Source organism: Euprymna scolopes, chromosome 26 (assembly GCF_053919585.1).
Source record: "Euprymna scolopes isolate OS-2025 chromosome 26, ASM5391958v1, whole genome shotgun sequence".
Lineage (NCBI taxonomy): Eukaryota > Metazoa > Mollusca > Cephalopoda > Sepiida > Sepiolidae > Euprymna > Euprymna scolopes.
Window position 1 is genome coordinate 107,748,981 of NC_136507.1, and position 13,650 is coordinate 107,762,630.

Here is a 13,650-nt window from a genome sequence, read left to right on the forward strand (position 1 = left end):
AAATACGAAATCTGCATTAATCAAAATATCATATTTAAGCGTATTTTACGACCGGGCAATGCCCGGACAATGCCGAGCGGTCTGCTAGTATATATATATATATATATATATATATATATATATATATATATATATATATATATATACTCGGGGTTTTTTTATATTCAAAAGTAATGGACTAATGAATTCAACGAGGTTGTTAGATAGTGCTCAATAAAAAGAGCTGATAATACTTGTTTATTGTTATATAAACATGCTCACATCCCGCTGCTACAAACAGCCACTTGTTTCAATCAAACAACAGATATCATCAGGCAGCGACTTGACTATTCAAAAGTTCAATGAATAATGGATTTTTATTTTAGGTAGGAACTCTTTAGAAGTTGGAGTTAAAAAACTTAAAACACAGGACTTTAATTAAATAAAATGCGTCGCTATTTTTGAGTATTTCGTTGATTTAATTACTTCTTTTGCCTGAATATATTTATAGGTAAGTGTACTTGTATCTGTGTTATTAGTAATCTGGTATTGAATGTATTATTTTGTGATTTAATATGACTTTATATCTATACTTAAATAGCTTAAACTTCCAACTTAATAGTATAGTTACACCTTTACTTATGTGCATGTATATGTATATATGTATATATATGTATATATATATATGTGTGTGTATGTGTGTGTATATTTGGGTATATATATGTGTGTGTGTGGTTATATATCTATATATATATATATATATTTGTATTATATTCTTTTTATATACATAAATATTAGTAGTTTTTTATTTATAATTATTGGACCTATTTAATTTATTTAATCCCCTCTTATGGCTAAATATGTTATATTAAAAAGATAATAAATATTAATTTTATTCTGTTTTTATTATTATTATTATTATTATTATTATTATTATTATTATTATTATTATCATTACTATTATGTTTATTGTTATTAATAATAATTTTAATATTGTTTTATCATTATTTTTTTCTTTTATTCATATATTTATCTAATAAAAACGCGAAAACTTTAAACTTATATCATTTAGCATAAAGGGCCTAATTAATGGTAGACGTATGTTTGAATTGCGTTGATTTTACTCGTGGACGTATGTAAGAGGATAAATATGCTAGCAGAATGCATTCCCTGCCTTTTTTGACACGTTCATCTCTGACGCTTGGATTGTATCTTCTGTTTGTATTTGTAATAATATGCTTCATTACTGAATTGTATAATTGTTCATAAATTGGTTGACACGCAGATTTTTTCTTTTTCTTTTTCTTTTTCTATATACTGTCAAATTCTTACTTTCTCTCTTTCTCTATTTAACTAGATCTCATTATTCTTTCCTTTTCCTTCTAGTTCTTATTCTCTTTATTATAACCCTTTGTTTCTTTTTTCTTTTCTTCTCCATATCATGTATATATATATATATATATATATATATATATATATATATATATATATATATGTGTGTGATGTGGAGGGGGGGGAGAGGAGAAATGAAGTATGTATATGTGTATGTATGTATATATATATATATGGGAGTAAAGTATGTATATATGTATGTATGTATATATATGTATATATATATATGTATATATGTATGTATATGTGTGTATATGTGTGTGTATGTGTATATGTATATATATATGTATATATTTTCTCTCTTCTTTTTCTCTCTATTTTGTTTTCTCTATATTTTCTTTCTCTATTTCTGTCTCTATTCCTTTTTTTCTTCTCAATCACTCTCTCCCCATTGTAATCTTTTAACTTTATTTAAATTGCCTCTCCCTTTTTACTTTTTTATTTAATTAAAGTCCTGTGTTTTAAGTTTTTTAACTCCAACTTCTAAAGAGTTCCTACCTAAAATAAAAATCCATTATTCATTGAACTTTTGAATAGTCAAGTCGCTGCCTGATGATATCTGTTGTTTGATTGAAACAAGTGGCTGTTTGTAGCAGCGGGATGTGAGCATGTTTATATAACAATAAACAAGTATATATATATATATATATATATATATATATATATACGATGAACCCATTCTGTTGGTTTCGATGTATGAGTTCCGCCACAACTAAATTGTTAGGAAATTCATACAGATGATTTGTTTATAGTTTTGAAGACTCTAGTATGTAGTTACCATAGTGTTACGTTATATCATAACTCTTCTTCAGTGTTGCAAGATTTCAGTAGTATTTTATATCCTAGCCTTCTAAAAAATGTAGTATTTTATATCCTAGCCTTCTAAAAAATGTAGTATTTTATATCCTAGCCTTCTAAAAAAATGGGTACTGTTGTTTTGGTCGAAAACAAAAATAATAAATGTAAACTGAAACCACTCCTCCTTTGACTGAGGACAAAACCAATGCTTCAGTTTGGTCGACGAACTGTACATAATGTCTATCACATTTTCTCAATAATTCTACGCTAAGAAATCTTAACATTTTGTTTCTTCTCTTTCTTTCCTCATCCGCGTTAGCTTCTCTTTTTTTGTTTCAGGAGTGTCTCTTCATTTCTCGTCTTTCTCTGCTCACAAGAAACCGACGCCATTCGTTCGCTCTGCACATTGTAACGTCATCAATGAGTCAACCAATGAAAACGCACCGTCGATTCGCAGTCAAGACTTTTTGAAAGGTTCAACAATTTTGCACCGATTAAACGTTTGGCCTTCATTTACATTGGTTGTTTCGCTCAAGGTTTTCGGAATTTAGTGCTTAAGTCAATAAAAGGAAACTGCATATATATATATATATATATATATATATATATATATATATATATATATATATATATATATATATAGATAGATAGATAGATAGATAGATAGATAAATAGATAGATAGATAGATGGATAGATAGATAGATGGATATATATATGTATATATATATATATATATATATATATATATATATACACGTATATATATATCCATCTATCTATCTATCTATCTATCTATCTATCTATATATATATATATATATATATATATATATATATATATATATATATATATATATATATATATATATTCTGCCTGTCTCGACATTTTCAAACTCTATCAACTCCGAAACTAAAAGTCGTAGAGCTGCGCTGGGGTCCTCAAATGATTAAATGTTTTATGGACTGTTTTTATGGGGGTTTATCCGATTAAAATTGTTTTCAAGGGGTCAAAAATTGGTCAAAATTGAAAAAAATCGTTATACATTTTGTACATTCATCTTAGTTTTTAATTTCTAATTTTTTTATCAGTTCGTGTGTGTGTCACATTGATACAGTGGTAACGTCACCAGCTTTGAGTGTTACATTTTGCTTTCAGTTTCGATACTAGCTGATCGCACCCAAACACTTTTTTTTTACTTTCGAAATTACGATTCTATAATAATATATGCGAAATCTGGACAAATGAAAATATAATATTTAAGCGTATTTTATCACCGGGCAAAGCCGGCCCCACCCGCTAGTATATATATATATATATATATATATATATATATATATATATATATATATATATATATATATATTCAACTTTGTGTGTGTGTGTGTGAGTTCGTTCCTTATAGACTTCGAAACGGCTGACCAGATTTCTTTAAAATTTACAGAACTTTTGTGTATAAGTCTGGTTTTTTGGTCCCCCCGACAAACGGAGGGTGAACCTGTAAATTCACCCTTGTCCGTTCGTCCGTTCGTCTGTCCGCACTTTTTTTCAATAACTACGCCTTGGAATTTTTTGCAATTTCGCACAAACATTAAACATGATATGAGTAAAAAATGTAACAGAACGGATTTTCCGGGAAAACTCCGATTGCCCCCCCCCCGCAAGGTGCCTTTCAGGTTACAATGGCTAAAATTTTGTTTTGTTTAATAAACTTTTGTGCTTATTAAAAATAAAAATTGATGCCTTGGATTTTATAAAACTTTCTGAAAAGTTGTAACTAATTGATTTCTATATAATTTTGTTTGTCTATACTTCGCGATAACTCTTGGATGTGCCCCAGGGGCTCTTTTAGGGCTAATAAAAACACTCCATTTTTGGGACTATTTTACCATATTTGTCCAAAAATTTCTTGTATATGTTTATTTAGCAGTTTTGCATGGTGCTTTTTTTTTTTTTTACAAGGTGGTCACCACTTAGGGATAAGAGTTATTGTAAGTACAGTACGTTAGTGTCGAGATTTAATAAAGTGTCTACCTAAGGTAAGGGGGCGGTTCATCAGGAATTTGTTTACGTTGGACTTGAAGACATCCAGGTTGTAGTAAGGTTGGAAGCAGGCAGACGGAACAGAGTTCCACAGGCGTGCAGTTATAAGAAAGAAGCTTTGTTCATAGAATCTACGTTTTGATTTAGGCATAGGTAAAGAATGGGGAAAATTTTTACAGTGGATTCAGCTAGACGGGTGTTTTTCGTAAAAGATTGGCGATGGGTGACCAGAGATTGGAGTTGAGACGAGCAACTGCCATGGAAATAACGATAAAACAAAGATAGGCTTGCAACGTCTCTTCTGTGGGAGAGAGGTTGCAGGGAAGAGAAAAGGGCATACCTCACTAAGCCACGAAGTCTATTTTGTACTCTGTCAAGGCAGGATATGCTGTTTTTAGCAGCTCCTGCCCAGATACGGCAACAGTATTCCATCCTTGGACGTACTTGGCTTTTATATAGATAGAGAATTGCATCAGTAGTGAGATATCTTCTGGGGTGGTAGAAGGATCCCACCATCTTTCCAGCGACCTTGGCCACAGACTTGATGTACGTGTTCCATTTCAAATCAGGAGTGAAGGTCAAGCCTAGAAGCTTGTCAAAACATGGGTCTTCTCCTAGACGAGAGCCATCCATTTCAATTGATGCAAGATGGGGATCAAAACGTTGATGATGTAAGGATAGGAGTTTGGTTTTAGATGCATTAAAGGTAACCAGCCACGTCTTCCCCCACTGAACCACGCTGTCGGGATCAGAGGGAGAGAATCAGAGAGAGCTTTGTATTTACAGCCTTTGATGTGTTGCCGTAGATGGTCGTGTCATCAGCATAGATGCTGAACTCAAATTTAAATATTTCAAGGCCTTTCGGGGCTAAATGGGGGGGGGGCAAATTTCTTTGTTGCATTGTGCAGAAGTCAAATTTACATATGTTAAAGTTTAAAACTGCATCGTTTGTTCATTTTCATTAGGATTTGACGTCCCCTGGGAATCTTCGGTTAAATGGGGGCAAATGCCTCGTTCACTGTGCATTCACGGGAGAATCATGCATGTTTGCTTAAACTTTGTTTGGTATAAAATGATTATTTTCTTTAATCAAAAATTCACAAACGGTAATACCTCAAGCAATTACAAACACAACTTAACATGTTTTAATATTTAAAAAAAAAAGTTCTTAAATTTAACACCTCTCCCCCTCTCCGGGCTGCCTACTTTTGTTTTGACCCCATCCCACCCCACCCTGCTACTATCACTTTTTAACACCTCTCTCCACCAGGGCTGAACTGTTGTTTTGATTCCCCCACCTCTCCACATCCGGGCAATGGAAATATGTCACAAAGTTTAACAAGGTTTTTTAATATAGATCCACAGAATATTGTGATAAGTGTTTCAGTGTGAACAGGTATGGTATAATAAATTATGGGGTTTATCTATTTTATTTTTACTTTTATCATATTTTGCTTTGGTTTTGATACCCCAAATTCGAAGCTATCTCTTTACAACCCTTCCTTTTCATAACCTATCATACTTTCATAAATCAGAGTCCATTTTCTGTAGGCTGTTTTTGAACCCAGTCAACGACGGGTACTTTTGCTAGTATATATACTTTTAGTGCCTTCAATAAGTTTCCAGACTTTTCCGTATTAACACTTTTATGGATAGTACATACATTAAACTTTAGTCCCCTTCGAAGTAATCTCCTCCGGTTGCAATGCACTTGTTGTGCCGTTCCAACAACTTTTTAGAAGACTCTATAGAAATCCTCTTGTGTGAGCGTGTTTATGACCATCGTCATAGCCTCCTTCAGCTCAATTTGATTTGGACTATGGGGAGGGTGAGAAACTGTTTTGATGCCTATTTTGGTCAAATAGTCTGTGACAAAGGTGAAGTTATGGGCTGGTGCATTCGCGTAAATATTCCGCATCTTCAGTTCTTTGTGAATAATTGTGTGTACAGTTCCCACACTGACATCAAACTGTACACTTAATTTCGTCATAGACACACGAAAGTCCTTATCCATGAAATTCTTTATTTGGCCTATCAACTCTGGTGTTCTGGCTTCCTTATTTATCCCACACCTTTTATCATCGTTCACAGACTCACTTCCTTCCTTGAATCTTTTATGCCACTCAAAAACTAACGCTCGATTCATGCAAGATTGTCCAAAAGCAGTCTGAAGCATTCCATACGTTTCTATGGCATTTTTGCAAGGTTAAAATAGTATTTTATTGCATATCGTTCTTCTAAAGTGTCCTCACGTCCAAATTGTATTTTTGAAATTCACCAGCAGTGAAAATCAGGCTTTAGCAGAATGTAATCCAATTCCTAATGAAGCTGTTCATTTGAACCTGAAATCATAAAAATTAATAAGTAATCGCATAAGATGTATGGCAATGACGTACTGAGTTTTATGACAACAGCATGTACAAAAAAATTCGGAAACTTATTAAAGGCATTTCATATATATATATATATATATATATATATATATATATATATATATATATATATATGTATATATATATATATGTACTCCTATAATATATATATATGTATATATATATATGTACTCATATAAATTTGATTTTTTTGTGTATTGATATAAATATTAAACGTAATTTTTTTATTTATTTAAAAACAAAATACAACTTTGTTATACATGGGTCGTGCAATTGCATTCATCTTCAAAAGGTCTTGTAATTTGCACATTCTTTTAAACATTATTAACTAGGATTTTTCTAGGTGAAAACATGAAAATCATTCATATGGCTCCAAACATAAAAAAAAAGTACTGGAAGCACTGTATATGAGCTAAACAGCCAAAAATTAACAATGTAAATTTTTTGTTTGGGGTGAAAATGTAATAAAAAAAATGTGTGTTGCAGTCAAGGTGTGTGTGTGTGTGTGTGTGTGTGTGTATGTGTGTGTGTGTGTGTGTGTGTGTGTGTGTGTGTGCGTGCGTGTGTTTTGACATCTTACACGAATACATAAACTTGGCATACCTGGTTCTGCTGCTGCCTTTTAGGAGGTTCTTCGACCATCTTAAGGGAGTTGATCCACTTGACAAAGAAGAATCATGCGATTAACTCAAAACATATTTGTTTATTCGCTCCCAGGCATTACGTCTAGCAGAGGAACGATCAACAATATTTATTTGGGTTGCTAGTTCTTACACGGCCCACGACTTAGACGCCCCCCCCCCTTTGAGAGGAGAACACTTTCAGATCGTCTTCTGTTGACATCCTCAATCCAACTCCGATCATTTTCTCAGCTAACTAGAACCACATGACAGACACGTATTTTCGGGTTAGTTGATCAGACACTCTTCCGGTGCAATTGATCTGTCACCGAGTTTGATGTGACTTTGACATGTTTTAACAATATATCAAAACACAGCTCACACCTTCCCCGTTCATCACGCCAGTCAGATAGATAGATAGATATATCGATAATACACATAGATATATAAATAGATCGACAGAAAGATAATTTACAATAATTTCTTGTTTTCCTAATTACACACACACACACACACACACACACACACACACACACACACACATATATATATATATATATATATATATATATATATATATATATATATATATATTGAAAATAGACAGATCAATGAATACACTATGTCAATGTGACAGACCAACGAAAATGCTATTATAAAATTTAGCATGAAAAACTACCGAAATTTTTTTTATGTTGAATTTAAATGTGACCAGGCAACCACTGGCAAACAAAACCTCTGAAACGGGCTTCGTCTACGACGCATCTGAAACGCTTAATAAATAAATGCCTTTATCGACCGTTTCCTCGCTTCAGCGCTTTTTCTTTTTGTTATTCTGATGCAGACTCTGCCGACATTTCTGCTGCAAACCGGATCCAAAATAGACAGACAACCAACAATCATCGCTGACCGATTTTTCTGTCGAGACATCATTTCGATTGTTCAGGATAATTTTGATTCGATTCCAGCAATTTCCTCATAACCGACACAACCGACATCTGTCACGGTGTTATCGTCGAAAATGAGTGCATCAGACTTGCATTAGACAAGGCGAAGCAGCATCAAGGACCGGTGAATGTGCAGTACTTTCTACTGCTTACGGTCGTTGGGAGATAACATTTAATATATCAAAGGTCTTGGCAGTAAGGTTTGCTTCTCAAGCTTGATAGCTATGGAATATCTCGAAATATACTTTCAATCATGAAATCCTTTCACTCCTTATGAATACTACTCCCAACTCGGAACCAGAGTGGTGGCCACATAGTTGATGATTGCGTGCGATTTGTTATTTTTAACCATCGTTTATAATAAATGGATTTATGAATAATATCAGGTTTGCAAGAAAGTTCTTGCAGTTTTTAGTTTTTTAAATTCAGATTAACATATCTTGACTCAGTCCAAGATTTATTGATCGCAATCAGCTCCATCAAAATCAACATACTTTTGCCAAGGCAAAGCAAGTGTATTTACGCCAGTAACGTAACAATCTTGCGTTCTGATAGCGATGAAGCCGCTGAAAGTGTTTTTGGTATCGCTTAGGTTTTTGAAGCATTTGCCAGGTAGAAAGGTTTCGAGATGCTTGAAAAAGTGGTAGTCTGTAGGTGAGACTATGGAGCGTATGGCGGGTGAGGTAAGATTTCGTAGTCCAATTCGTTTAACTATTGCAGGGTCTGTTTAGCAACACTTAATATAGCAAGAAACTCGGCTTCTTTTTTGTAACAACTGCATATATTTGAAATTGACTCTTGCTATAAGTAGTAATAATAATCCTCATGTCTAAAATCCTTGAAGCGTCAAGCGTATATAACCAAGTATTTGTAAAACGAAAACAGTTAATACTATGATAGCGCCGTAATTATACCATATTTTTAGTTTGCTATCATACGTTAGATACTTTACATTTTCAACCTCTCCCGACATATTTTAATCTCAGACGCATCTTGATTGGCTAGTTAAAATAACTTATTCTACATTCTCGCTTACCGGAATAAAAGCTTAACAGATATAAATGTATTATAAACCTTCTACCTGTGGCATTCTAAAGAAATAATATATTCTCAAAATCTAAACATTGTAGACACTATTGTGTGCAAAAATTTTAAACTTATTAAACCAATAAAACCTGATTTGAAGAAATAGTTTACCCTTAGATATCTGACATTAGTGAAGCGAGTAACATTTTTTTTAAATAATGTCTATGAGTAGTTTAAGAGATCCAAATGTAGACATAGTATATTTTGGGTGAGATTTGAAATTGACTCTTATTATAAATAATGATAATTATCCTGATGTCTAAAAATGCCTCCAATTGGAATAAATTTGTTTGTATTAACCATAAATTCCACATCACAATTTGACAATAATTTGCGAAAGAAAAGATACTTTACCAAGTTTAATACTTTAATCGGATCCACAAAAATTTATGCATCAGGTAAAATTAAGATACGATCTCTTAAATAAAGCTTTTTCGTTCGAAATTTCTTGCAGATTCCAGAGTTTACCAGAAAAGTTCCCGAATTAAACATAATACACCTGAGGAGGGTTAGAGGTTACATTGGCCAAAATGTTATATGTTGAAATGAATGACGAATGACTCGTCTTGAGAAAGCTCCATGTTTTGACAAGCTTCTGAGCTTGACCTTTACTCCTGATCTGAAATAGGACGTACATCAAATCCGTTGCCAAGGTCGCTGGAAAAATGGTGGGATCCTTCTATCGATCCAGTAGATATCTACCTACTGGTACAATTGTCTACATATGTAAGAGCCAGGTACGTCCAAGGATGAAGTACTGTTGCCACATTTGCACAGGAGCTGCTAAAATGACTTATCTTGCCTTGACAGTGTTCAAAATAGACTTCGTCGCCTAGAGAGGATGTCTTTTTCTCTTCCCTGCAACCTCTTTCTCACAGAAGAGACGTTGCGAGCCTGTCTTTGCTTTATGGTTATTTACATAGCAAGTGCTTGTCTGAGCTTCATTATATGGCCCTCCCTCGTCAAACTTTCACGAGAAAACCCTCGTCAAGCTGGAAACACTATCAATAATTTCCTTCACTCTTTATCCGTGCCTAAACCTAAAGTACTTTCCATGAACAAAGCTTCTTTCTCAGAACTGCACACCAGTGGAACTGTTTTCCGTTTTTCTGCTTTCCAGCTGATTACAATAAGGTCGTCTTCAAGTCCAACGTAAACAAGTTCTTGATGAGCTGTTCCTCTTAAGTAAGCCAATTTACCAAATTTCCACTACTAACGATTCCTATGATATTGTCCCATTGACTACTGTACACTGATTAACCCTTATCCTCAAGTCGCCTCTGGGCCTTGATAAGTGGTGAATCCTATATAAAAAAGTTCAAATAACAAAAATTAATGAATTAAAATCATTTTAATTCGATAAAACTCATCATAAATTGACTAAATATTTGTTTACATTAAATCTAATTGACTAAATATTTTTTTAATTTTGACTAAATATAATTTTATATTTGACTAAATATAATTTTCAACTTTACTTAATACCATTTATAAATTGACTGAAATATAATTTTCTGATTTGCTGTAAATAATATTCAAAATGACTTAATATGATTTTAAAATTGATAAATTGTAATTTTCAAATTGATTAAATAATCTAATTGCTTGATAAATAATTTCAAATGAATCTACAGATAATTATTTCCCCTTATTTGCAAACGAGTTATAGGAAAACGGCCATATTAGCTAACCTCTTCTGCCCTGAAAAGGTTAAATATGGTCGTCTGACATGTGCACTTTAGTTGCCGACGGACAACGGAAGAAAAAGCAATTAAGAGCGGCCATTAATTACTTTTCTTGAGCAAAACACAAATCGATGAGATTATAAATCATGGTTTCCGATAATTAAAACTGAAATATTGATTGATTTTTTTTTGGAAGTACGACCATCAATCTTTGAATCAAGGTAAAATATCGACTTGAAAACAATCAATCATTCAGATCGAAAACACCAAAGCGTTTGGCAATCGATGGAAACATTCGTTAGGTTTTGGCGTTTACAATCCTTGAAGCGTCAAGCGTATATAACCAAGTATTTGTAAAACGAAAACAGGGTAATCTCCAAAAATACCGTTAGGGCTTACAACATGGCCGCCAGAAGAGTCACGTGATCCGGTTGATCCAAAACATGAATCGTGCAAATGGAAAACGCAGCCTTGAAGGCAAACTTTGACAAACAATCACAATTTGTTTGTATTTAATTTTTTGTTGATATAATGTTGTTATAAAAATAGGCAAACTTTGAGAAACAATCTTAGGTTGTTTTTAGTTAAAACAGTGTTTATAAAAAGTATTTTATTCAGAACAAACAAGTGGTCGACTCGAAACCAAGTATTTGTAAAACGAAAACAGTTAATACTATGATAGCGCCGTCATTATATCATATTTTTAGTTTGCTATCATACGTTAGATACTTTACATTTTCAACCTCTCCCTACATATTTTAATCTCAGAAGCATCTTGATTGGCTAGTTAAAATAACTTATTCTACATTCTCGCTTACCGGAATAAAAGCTTAACAGATGTAAATGTATTATAAACCTTCTACCTGTGGCATTCTAAAGAAATTATATATTATCTTAACCTAAACATTGTAGACACCATTGTGTGCAAAAATTTTAAACTTATTAAACCAATAAAACCTGATTTGAAGAAATAGCTTAACCTTAGATGTCTGACATTAGTGAAGCGAGTAAAATTTTTTTTTAATAATGTCTATGAGTAGTTTAAGAGTTTGAAATATAAACATAGTTTTATTAATAAGTTGTGATAATAATCCTGATGTCTAAAAATGCCTCCGACCGGAATAAATTTGTTTGTATTAATCAGAAAGTCCATATCACAATTTGACAATAAGTATTCAAAAGAAAAGACACTTTACCAAGTTTAATACTTTAATGGGATCCACAAAAATCTACACATCAGGTAACAAACAGTTTATGAGGATTTTAATCCCGATCTCAAGTTAGAAGATGGACTGTACAGTAACGATGTGATATTCACGGTTAAATCAACAAATAGAATATGTGAAAAACCTGGAAAGCGATTATATGAATTGTTTAAGAACTTTGTCTGAAAAATCATAATACACATTAATGAAAATATGGTTAACTTTATATTGAACTTACGAGCTAACACATTCGATCCATAAACTTAACGAAACCTTATATTATGTCATGATGATTCTAACTATTCTCAGATAATCTTAAGTATTTCATCTAGCGGCCAGATATTTGATGGAACCTCCAATTATTAAAACAATGAATGAAGAAATATTGAGTGTGATCAAATTATTAAATTCCTGTGAACACCGTAAACGTGCTAATAGGAATGAACCAATTGGTGTTAATTTTGTGCGATGGCCACATACAAACACCGAGCCATGTGCGAAATAACGTAACGCTAAGAAAAACGAAAAAGACTATATAAAGGAGATGATCGCATTAGAGACGTGGATGATGTTCGAGAGGACAAAGGTCAGAGAGAAGAGGCAGGATCACATTTTATTCAGGAAAATACCCGGAAATATATGCCGTTGTTGCAAAAAAGGAGCCGAGTTTTTACTTGTCCTATGTTTCTTACGACGTAGACTGCATGTGTAGGTCCCGTGGGAAAACGTGGTTAACGGTACAGAAGATTATTTTGCGCCGTACCGACCAGACCTTTATATATATATACACACACACACACACACACACACACATATATATATATATATATATATATATATATATATATATATATATATATATATATATAAGGTTTAAAATGGAAAAGAAAAAAGAAAAAGAAAATAAGAAAGTTACCAAAATAGCGCAAAGGAAGAAAACAAGAACGGATCAAGCAGAGACAGAAACTTTGAGAAAGCAAGAAAAAACTAACCATATTGTGAATGAAAAAAAAAAATAGAATTGTACCGAGCTGTAGGTAATATTCTTATGTTTCTTTCTCTTTTTCTTTCACTTTCGAATTTTTCTCCTGTTATATCGACCATATTTTTAGTTGCTAAAGCATGGTTTATGGGGACCTTAGATCAATGTAAAACCAACGTTCTAGCATTATGATTTGGCTTTTTAATATTATACCTTGCTCCCTTAACACACCAAATTTCTGGCCTAAAACAAATTAAAAAGATTGTCCCGAATCTCAATATTCCGTATGTCAAATCTCGAGTCTGTAGACCGAAAATTGACAGAGTTATTTAGTAGAGAAATGTACACAGACACACACACACACACACACACACACACACACACACACACACACACACACACACACACACACACACACAGACATTTTCACTTTTATAGATATGCTAGCGTGGGTGGCCAGCGTTGTCCGGGTTTTTGGAGGCGTGTGTTGAGCAAAAAAAAAAAGGAAGGCAGGTTCGAACC